Below are 8,878 nucleotides of genomic sequence, written 5' to 3' on the forward strand. Positions count from 1 at the left end.
AGGTAGAAGAGGCCAGGTCGCTGCTCCTTGACTGACTTGGACCACTGATGGCAGGTGTCCTGCTGTCTGGAGCAAGTGACGGACTTAGTCAAACTGAGGAAAAGTCCCGGCTCTACCCTTGTGAGCCACAGAATGTGCCAGCCAGTCTCCACTACCACACGCAGGGTGAGCAGACCTTCCTTTTCCCAGATGGCTTTTCCCAGCAGGTGTAGGAGGCCCCTGCTCCCCAGTCATCAGCAGGGTGGGCACAGAGCTAGTGTTTGCAGGGCCACAGTGGGGGTGCATCTCAGACCTGAGAGCTGATGCGAGCTCCCCTACTTCGCTGTCCTTCAGCAAGACACAAGGACCTGGCCAACCCCCCAGTGTCAGCTCTCCAGGGTCCCCACTCCGTTTGCGGCCTTTGCTTTCTTGGTGATCATTTTTAGCAAGTAGACCCTCCTTTTAATATATTCAGCAGACATCTGACAATTGTGATAACCCTGATGGGTGGTGAGCAGGGCAAATTAGCTAAAAGATGATTGATTTTTTTTATGCGCAATTTTATCTTCAACCTTTCCTAGCGACGTGCTCTCCCTGAGTAATAATTTCTTCTCCCAGGTATTTGCCAGTATCGAGATTGCACATCTATTTACGGTTGCCTGGGAGCCCCATAATTACAATACAGTCCAAGTGCCCATTTTCTTTCCTTGACTACAAATAGGGATCAATCGAATTTTAAATGACCGCTCCGGGGCTGGCTCTCGATCGTGACCTTTGTAAATGATTAGAGCTCACCACTGTTGCTCTGTCTGCCCAGAAAGAGTGAACGGGCAGAGCTTTCTAACTGGCATTTCATCTGGATGTAGGCCAAAGCTATTCCAGGTGAAAACCAGCCACGAGCTGCTGTTGGAGAAAGGGCTCGTGGACTTTCTCTCCACCCCAAGGACACTTCCGGTGTGTCCCCCACACCCTCTTTCCTTTGCCTAAGTCCTGGGTTCTGAGGGTGTCTATGGATGGAGCTGCGCTCAGCACCCTTGTGGGCAGAATTCTGAATATCCTCCGAAGCTTTAGACCTGCAGATAAAAATTTCTTGTCAGAAAGAAATTTCTCTCTTCTTCTTTTTTTAATCACTGAGTTTGATCTCCGTGCTAAGCTTTAGTTTGTGAAGCCTGAGAAAGTTCAGTGTAAACAGTTCTTACTGAAAGAAGCTGGGTCCAGGCTTTGCATTGAGCTCCCATTTAACACCCTAGTCATCCTCAGGGCTGGGGTTTCTGATTCAGGCTGGAGCCAGCTGCAGTGTGTTTGAGTCTGAGGTCCCTGGCGGTGCTGGAAGGCTTGCTGAAGCCCAGTGGCAGAGGCCTGGGCCTCCTGAATTTCCAGGGTCAGGGGTCAGGAAGGCTGTCTCCCACCCACCTCCCTTTATGGCAATGAAGGGGCCATGGGGAGGGTGAGAATAACTGACTTGTGTAGTCAGGTAAATATAGTATCACGTGCAGACCTACTGGCAAGAGCAAAACCAGCAAAGAAGATGGCTTTCATGAATGAAAATTTAGCTGAAGTGGGCGGAGCAAACAGCCACATCTTCTAACGTGTGTTCCAGGAAACAGCCACGCAGAAGCAATAGATGAAAGGGGGCTACGGGAGAAAGGGCTCCATCGTCAAGGCAGTTTGGGAGGTGCTAGGTCAAACCTTGTGAAACAGGTTTCTTTTCATATAATTTTTTTTTGTTTTTTTCATTAGTGAAAGCTTTTTATTTTTAATGGTACTACTGGAGATTGAACCCAGGACCTCATGCATGCTAAGCATGCGCTCTACCGCTGATCTATACCACCTCCCCTGAAATAGGTTTCTTTACCAGCTTGCACCCTGTATCTCCAAGAGAGGGGCATGATCTCCCCCTGCCATCCCAGCTCGGGCCTCCATCCCTGCTCACCTAGACAAGTGTGACAGTTTCCACCTGGTGCCGTGTCGTTCTTTTGTCCTCCAGAACCTGTTTTCCACACACAGCCAGAGGGGCTTTTTAAAAGACGATTTGGCATGTCACACCCCGACCTAAACCCTCTAATGGTTTCCCACTGCACTCAGAATAGACTTCAGCTGTCATCGTGGCCCCAGGCCTGCCTGCCCTTGCCCTGCCCTCTCCTCTTCGCCTCTCCTGTTCTAATCTCCTCCTTCCCAAAGGCTTCAGCCAGCCTAGCCTCTTCAGTCCTTGGAACTTCTCAAGCCCTTTCCTGCCTCAGGGCCTTTGCACTTGCTGTTTCCCTGCCTGTAAACTTCTGATGATCTCGATTAGCTTCTCCTTGTCATTCAGGTCGCAGCTCAAAAGCACCTGGTGAAAGGTGCATTTCCCCACCAGCTCTACCCCAGCTTTATATACCACTGACATGTATTATTTTCTTTACAGTCCTCATTGTTCTCTGAAGTTATTTTGTTTATGATCTCTCCTTGCCTGAATGTGAATCTCATTAGGGCAGATTGATGTCTCGGTCTATCCCATTCACAGTGACCCCTTATGTTTGGGACCATGCTTGTTACTTGGAGGAGTCTCTATAAATGCTTGTTGAGTAGCAGAATCAACAGCAGGCACGTGTTTGTTAGAACCTGGTGAGTTACCAGACGGGCACAGGCCACAAGTCCTCGCTGATACGTGCTGTGCACTTAAACCACGTGCAGACCCTGGCCCAGGTAAAAACCTCACCATTTGAATGTGTTCAGTATTTGGAAAATTGCTTAGAACCCAAGGGCTCAAAGCTGGTTTTGAAGTCTCTCCTCACATCCCCAGAACTCAGCAGTGGCTGTGCATGTCAGGTGCGCCCCCGCCCCCCCAGTCTCCTGGTCCTGATTACAGATGCCCCCTCCTGCCATTTGTGCTGCGGGCAGAGTCCTTTCCGGGTAACAGGGCTCTGTGGCTCTGTCACCCCACCTCTGTTCCTGTGTCTGGGATTTGGCTCCCCATCCTTCTTCTGGCCCCACCTCTGTAGGCGGGAACTCTCATTTCACTTAAATGGCCCAAGACATTTAGGAAGGTAAGGAGGGAGGGAGAGGGAGCCCTGGTTGAGCAGACTGGGCCCAGAGATCCTGGGCTGACACAGTTTTCCCTGAGCTATTGTGTCACTGAGCCTGGGAATGCCTTCCAGTCTGAGGCTCCCCTGCACCTGATGCACTGTGTCAGCAGGATTGATGGGGGTGGCAACAATGTTGCCAGAGCCCGAGGGTCCCCCACCATGGAGGGGGCCAAAATGATGGCAACCTTCTGGCCAAAGCCTGGTCCCTGCTTGTCAGATACCGTGGCCTCAGAGGGTTGACCTCTCACCTCATCTGAAGGACATAAGCCTGCCTCCTGGGCTCCCACCCGACACTGCACACCTGCCCAGAACCTTGTTCCCATCTCTGCCCTCCCATCCTCTGTCCCACCCCCATGGCCTCCCTGGTACCTTCCTCTTCTAGACTTAGGTAGTCCTCCTTTCCTAATCAGGGATGGCCGGTCTTGTTCATTCTCCTCGTTTCCTGCCGCCCATGGTGGTTCTTCGCTCATCCGTCTCCCTGTCATCTGTCTCTTCAGTCTTGCTTGGTTGACTCCCCTGCAGCAGCCAGAGAGAGTGTGGTGTGTTATGGCCAAAATCAGACTATTCTGTGAGTCTATGGAAGGGAAGATAAATCAGCATAGTAAAGAGTTTCCCTTCCAGTCACACTCCTTAGGAGCACGATTTTCTAATTGTTTACAACTTCCAGACTATAAAACAGGAACGTGGGCAGTGCCAGCGAAATCCGTGAAGCAGCCCCTGTTTGCTTCTGTAATGTGACAGCCATTCCTTTAGCCTGTGAGGAATACTGATGGATGAAAGTGTTGACTGGCCAAAAGCCCTGGCTGGAGAAAGCAGAAGATGTAAAACGTGAATGTCCTTTTACAGCGAAAGGAGCGTCTTTCAGGACAGACACCAATGCCCAGTGCAGGGAAGATGACTTAATTTTCATATTCTTTTTCACCATAAGTTACTACAAGATATTGAATATAGTTCCCTGTGCTATACAGTATAAACTTGCTGTTTATCTATTTTATATGTATCAATTAGTATCTGCAAATCTTGAACTTCCAATTTATCCCTTCCCACCCCCTTCCTCCCTGGTAAACATAAGTTTGTTTTCTATGTCTGTGAGTCTGTTTCTGTTTTGTAAATAAGTTTGTCTTTTTTTTTTTTTTTTTAGATTCTACATATAAGTGATATCATATGGTATTCTTCTTTCTCTTTCTGGCTTACTTCACTTAGAATAACAATCTCCATGTCCACCCATGTTGCCGCAAATGGCAACTTTCCTGTATGTTTAGAACCAATTATAATGTTAAAAAAAAAAAGAGAATAGAGGGACACAGTCAACAGGTTAAGTGAAAGAGTGACAGGAGTTTCATTAGAAATTAGAACCTCCACCTATGGACACCCACCCCTTTCCTCCTGTCCCCCTTCTGTCGTGGTAACCCAGGCTACAGAAAGCCAGTCTGCAATCTAGCTCAGTGGTCAGAGTGGGATGTTATAATCTTTATTCAAAGCTCCTGAAACAATATGGCATCTGTCTGGTCAAACAAAAATACAAGAATTTATTTCTCATAGAACACATATGCATTTTCTTTTGCTCCATCGGAGGAAAGGAAATGGATACATATGACTTCACATGCACTTCTGCTCTAGAGCAGCCAGACAGTTTCCCTGAGATGCTATCTGTAAACAGAAGTTACTTGTTGCCATGAATTTCCGCTCTCAAGTTTTTTTTTTCCCCCTTTGCCTGTTCCTAGACTTGAGCAAAGCCAGTCTAGCTAAGAAATAAGTGAATTATTTTTAGTTTTTTCATGAACTCTTTCCTTCCTTTGGCCCAAGGCCCACTGGACCATCAAAGGGATTTTAATACTAAGGTTGGGAAAGGAGAAGAGTCTTTGCTGGACCACTTATTTCCATGCTTGCCCCTTCCCAGCTAGAACCCTGGGCACTCTCAGGAGTCTGGAAGCCCTTGCTCTTATTTATTGCGGCTTTACAAGGACCATATTACTTCTCAGACGTCCCCAAGGTACTTCATATTCAGCACCTTTCAACAGAGACCTCTGTAATCTCCTCCTTGGAGAGGGTCACTTGAGCCAGAAGCCCTGAAGTCCTCCTTGACTCCTCCTCCTATTCATCCTTCTCCCTGTCACTTACCCACCCTTTCAAATCTTATTCTCAGTATATTCCAAATGGAAGGTTTATTTTTCCCTAAATAGGCTTGGGGCTGCCAGCCCTAGTCTGAGGGTGGGTGATCTTTGCTCAAGCGTTACATACATAAGAAAAATCTTCCTTGCAAAGCACCAGCCTCTGTTGCCAGCCTCCGCAGCATCCCTTTCTTGGCCCCACCTCGAGGCAAAGTAGTTGTGCAGGGATATGAAAGTGTGACCTCTCCGGAGTCCCTCCTTGGAGTCTGTCCTTTTCTGGAAGACAGATGCAAAGAAACAACAGTGCAGCAGAAAAAAAAAATTAACCCCAGATGAGCAATAATTCAAAATTTGTGCTCATCCCTTCTTTTTCCCTCAGCTCCCCATAATCTAAGCAGTAGAATGGATTTCCCTTCTCTTCTCCTGCCCCTCCTGTCGGGGTGGGAATGACACTGGGGATGGGGACCGAAGTGATCCTCAGTTTGCAAGCAGGATTATCTCTGTTCCTGCCTCTCTCCCTGATAAGATTAACTCCCCTCGTGGCTGAAAAGGAGTCAGGAGACATGAAGGAGAAGCAATATATCCTTAGGGGAGAAATCTCTGGCATCTCTATCTGAAAGAAGAGCTTGCCATCTTTCGAGGAGGATTAGATCTCGCCTGCCACACTTGTCATGCGTGTTTTCAACTGCAGTCTGGCCTTCAATTATTGTTATTTTCACTTGAGGTGTTCCAAGTGTTGATGATTTGGTTCCATCCCTTTTTGGGATTTGCGATTAAAACTAGGTCTTCATAAACCTAAATGTAAAATGCAAAACTATAAAACTCTTAGGAGATAACCTGGGAGAAAATCTTCATGCCCCTTGGGCTTGGCAATGGCTTTTTAGATATAGCACCAAAAGCATGATCCATTAAAGAAAGAATTGATAAGTTGGAGTTCATTAAAATTAAAAACTTCTGCTCTGTGAAAGACACTGTTAAGAGAATGAAAAACAAACCAGAAAATCTTTGCAAAGCATCCATTGCAAACTCCCTATTAGAGCTAAGAGGGAATCTTCCCCTTCTCTAATTGGATGTACCATGGAGATTTTGGTTTGCCCAGTTTCTCTCCATTAGACTACCAGCCTTTTAAAAAAAGACTGGAGTACAGGAACCAGCCTCCCTTCCTTCCTTTTCTCCCTCCTTCCTTCCTTCCTTCTCTCCCTCCTTGCTTCCCATCTTCCTATATTTTGTTATTTTCTCTGGTGACAAACCACAGTACCCAAGCTAAGCTGGGACCAGGCAAGGGCTCAGGTCCAAGACAGGGATGGATGTTGTTGTCTGCCGTGTTCTGGATTTCCTCAAGGGAAACATAGGTTGGCTACTTACTCCATTTTGTTTTATTTTTTAATTGAGAGATGATTTTTTTACTTTGAAAGCCAATGACATTGATCCATTGCCACATTTCTAGATCCAAGGTTGAAAGGACAGCATTTTCAGAGATGACTGTGTAAAGCCTCAGGTATGTGCAAAAGTATTGGGGAAAAAAATATGTGAGGACAGCATCTTAAAGTCTACTTCTGAAGCACTCGGAAAGCATGTTTACAGGCACTGCACAAGTCTTGAGGGATTGCTTCAGGGAAATTGCATCTTAGCAATGACTGAATCTCCATATCCGGGGACAGAGGAACAGATTAAACCTGTGCCTTAGTCAGGTACCCTCGGGGAGGAGGGACAGCTTAATGACTCGGGGACAGCAGCACCGGCAGCATTGCCCTGACCAGCAGAGCTCCCAAATGTATCTCACACCTCCGCATAGCCTCTGGCAAGAGCCTCTAGTATCATTGCACACATGCAGCAGAGTGACCGTCAGAACCGTCGGGTGTGAATAATGATTGTTTCTCTATCAAAATATCAAACTTTTTATAATTCTGAAGATACTTTTTAACATTTTTATTTTTGAGTAGTATTAGACTTACAGAAAAGTCGTGAAGGTAGGGCAGAGTTCCCATATACCCCACACTCAGTTTTCTGTTATTAACATCCTGCATCAGTATGGTATATGTCACAATTAATAAGCCAATGTTGACACATTATTAACTGAAGTCCATCCTTTATTCAGATTTCCTTATTTTTCACCCAACATCCTTTTTTCTTCCCAGGATCCCACCCAGGACACCATATTACATTTAGTTGTCATGTCTCCTTAGCCTCCACTTGCCTATGACAGCTTCTCTGACTCTCCTTGTTCGTTTGTTTGTTGTTTCTGCTCCAGTCAATGAAAGGGAAACTTTACTGAGGCCCTAGAGCCATGAGGCTTGCGCAAGCAGCCGCCTTGCGGGCAAAGCAGGAGCCGGTGGAGGGGCCTTGTTTGAGCTTCTTGGGGCGCAGGTTGCTGGTGTGGCCACACTTCTTCTTGCGGCAGTTGACAGCCCAGGGGTGCAGGCGAGTATGACACTTGCGGCAGATCATCTTGTCACAGTTGTATTTCTGGGCAAGCTGGCGGAGGGAAGGCTCAATGAGGCCACCTCACAGACGACGCACTAAGTGCAGGGTGGACTCCTTCTGAAGAATATTGTAGTCTGACAGAGTGCAGCCATCCTCTAGCTGTTTGCCCACAAAAATCAGATGCTGCTGATCAGGTGGGATGCCCTCCTTGTCCTGGATTTTAGCTTTGACATTCTCAGTGGTGTCACTGGGCTCAACCTCGAGGGTGATGGTCTTGCCCGTCAGGGTCTTCACAAAGATCTGCATCTCTGCATCTGCTGCTCAGCTGCTTTGTTGAAGAGAAAGAGCTGGACTCTCCTTGGTTTGATGATCTTCAGATTTTAGGTCAGGTAATTTGTAGACTGTCCCTTACCTGGAATTTGATGCTTTCTCTCATGGTTAGACTTAGGTTGTGGGTCTGGGAGAGGAAGCTCACAGAGGTGAAGTGCCTTCTCATCACATCCTGTCACCGTGACCTTGATCACCTGGCAGAGGTACTGTTTGTCAGGTGTCTCCACTGTACGGCTCCTCCCCACCCCGTTTTCCTGCTATACTCTTTGGAAGGAAGTCATGGTGCTTAAGGAGTGGAGGAGTGTGCGCCACCTGCTTAGGGCAGAGTGCATACATAAATTATTGGGAATTCTGCATGGAAAATGTGTCTATTTCACCCCAATTAGTTATTTATTTAACCAATAATTTATTTACATAAGTATGGACTCATGGATATTTTTATTATACGTTGAGTTAAAACCCAATTCTGTGTTAGTTACTTTGTTGATCAAATTATTCCACGGGGAGCTTATTCAGTTGGCTCCTGTGTCTCTGACTTACCTCCATAATTGTGCCTTTATGGACCACTTTCTTACTTTTTAGCACTTTAAGATGCTCCAGGCTCATCCTGTATATCCCAGTCCTAGAATCATCCATTTCTCCAAGGAGCCCTGGTCCCTTTTTATTGGTGTGTGATAACAGAAATCAAGATCTGGGCAATAGATGTGTTCATTGCTACCAGAGTCTCATTGCTTCTAGGGCGTCTCAGATGACAGAGAAAGAAAACGTATGTGTGTGTACTAACCTGTATATACACACATATCTCTAAATAGTTCTATATGTAGCCATATTTATCTGTATTAAGCTAAAAGTAAGTTCATGCCAGTGTCTTCAACCCTAATCTTTTACCACATGGATCATTCGTAGTCTCCTCCCCTTGCTTATGTGCAAACTAACACCCCATCAGTGAGAAACCAGGCTCCAACCATC

The 8,878-nt window shown here is 46.6% G+C and overlaps 1 pseudogene; it reads right to left on the bottom strand.

Annotated features, from left to right (window-relative positions):
• Nucleotides 1–7,423: 7,423 nt before the first annotated feature.
• On the bottom strand, nt 7,424–7,919 carry LOC105065088 (ubiquitin-ribosomal protein eL40 fusion protein-like; annotated as a pseudogene).
• Between the last annotated feature and the right edge of the window lie 959 nt (nt 7,920–8,878).

This window comes from Camelus bactrianus, chromosome 9, assembly GCF_048773025.1.
Source record: "Camelus bactrianus isolate YW-2024 breed Bactrian camel chromosome 9, ASM4877302v1, whole genome shotgun sequence".
NCBI classification, from domain to species: domain Eukaryota; kingdom Metazoa; phylum Chordata; class Mammalia; order Artiodactyla; family Camelidae; genus Camelus; species Camelus bactrianus.